Source organism: Cynoglossus semilaevis, chromosome 10 (assembly GCF_000523025.1).
Source record: "Cynoglossus semilaevis isolate Cse_v1.0 chromosome 10, Cse_v1.0, whole genome shotgun sequence".
In the NCBI taxonomy this organism is placed as follows: Eukaryota; Metazoa; Chordata; class Actinopteri; order Pleuronectiformes; family Cynoglossidae; genus Cynoglossus; species Cynoglossus semilaevis.
This window is the reverse complement of record NC_024316.1, coordinates 18,877,856-18,879,165: the sequence shown is the minus strand read 5'-3', so window position 1 is coordinate 18,879,165 and position 1,310 is coordinate 18,877,856. Positions and strand designations below refer to the sequence as shown.

Below are 1,310 nucleotides of genomic sequence, written 5' to 3'. Positions count from 1 at the left end.
AGAGCGGCCGACGACAAAGGCTTTCTCCTCAGTGAGTGTGTGTGAGTGTGTGTGTGTGTGTGACTGTCATGGCCGCCGCTGCTGGTGTTGGACTGTAGCTGCTGTGGTCACTGGTTCCTGCAGGAATGTGCAGCAGCAGCAGCGAAACTCATTCACGGCTCCCGGAGATAATGAAGGAGGAGCAGCGGAGCGAGACACAACGAGGAGTGGGAGAGCTCAGGGGAGCAGGTTAAGACTCCCACCAGGGTAACATTCCATCCTGGGGGGGGTGGAGGGCGGGGGGGGGGGGTCACTACAACTGAATGAACTGCAACTGAAACACACTGATAGTAATTACAGACAAAAGTGTGCATTAAATCACACTCTTTTCTGCTCAATAAGAACTCCAGCCCAGTAGGAGGCGGTAGTGCAACTCAAGGTCATTTGTCAGTCATGAAGGATGTTTGGGGGAACAGTGACGGAGGATGAGAACAAAAATGTAAACATCGGGGTTTAACTAAATTACTTTTCATGAATACGATAAAGACAATGTAACTAATTGTGTAACTAACAATAATGTTAACAACGTTAGCTACAACAGTCCTGGTACAGACACCCGAGCTAACGTTAGCTACAACAGTCACCAGAGCTAACATTAGCTTCAACAGTCACCAGAGCTATCATTAGCTTCAACAGTCACCAGAGCTAACATTAGCTTCAACAGTCCTGGTACAGACACCAGAGCTAACGTTAGCTACAACAGTCCTGGTACAGACACCAGCGCTAACGTTAGCTACAACAGTCCTGGTACAGACACCAGCGCTAACGTTAGCTTAGTGAGTTGTAATAATGTTTGAATGTAGTCGACAGATGAAAAATGTACAGAGAACTAGGGATAAAAAAACCAAACATATATATAAATATTGATGTGATTAGTTACTTAATTGCAAAGCCTCTAATTAACATTACTTAATTTTTCAACCTGAAAGCAAAGAGAAATAAACAAGTGCGCGAACGCGTCTGTGACGTATCATCATCGCTGCCGAGCTAATCAAGCCGCTCCGTCGAACGGAGCAGAAATATATCCATAATTAATCAGCGCTCCAGGTTTACACACACAGTGAACGCCGTCGACTGACGCAGCCATGTAAATATAGACATTAAAGCTCTGATGTGCACGTGCAGACGCAGCAGCGCGCTCTGCAGGGAGCGGAGTGGAGGTGCATTATTTAGCAGCGACTCCTTTCCAGATGGCTGCCACGGGGTCTGATTAGAGCTCAGGCCTGGGCTGCACCGTCTGGACCAGTGACTGTGACTGACAGCTGAGCTAC

At 47.3% G+C, this 1,310-nt stretch overlaps 1 protein-coding gene across 1 annotated transcript in view; it reads right to left on the bottom strand.

Moving 5' to 3' along the window:
- ncoa3 (nuclear receptor coactivator 3) overlaps positions 1 to 1,310 on the bottom strand; it is a 70,394-nt gene that overhangs the window by 10,436 nt on the left and 58,648 nt on the right. The gene's annotated exons all lie outside the window — the stretch shown is intronic.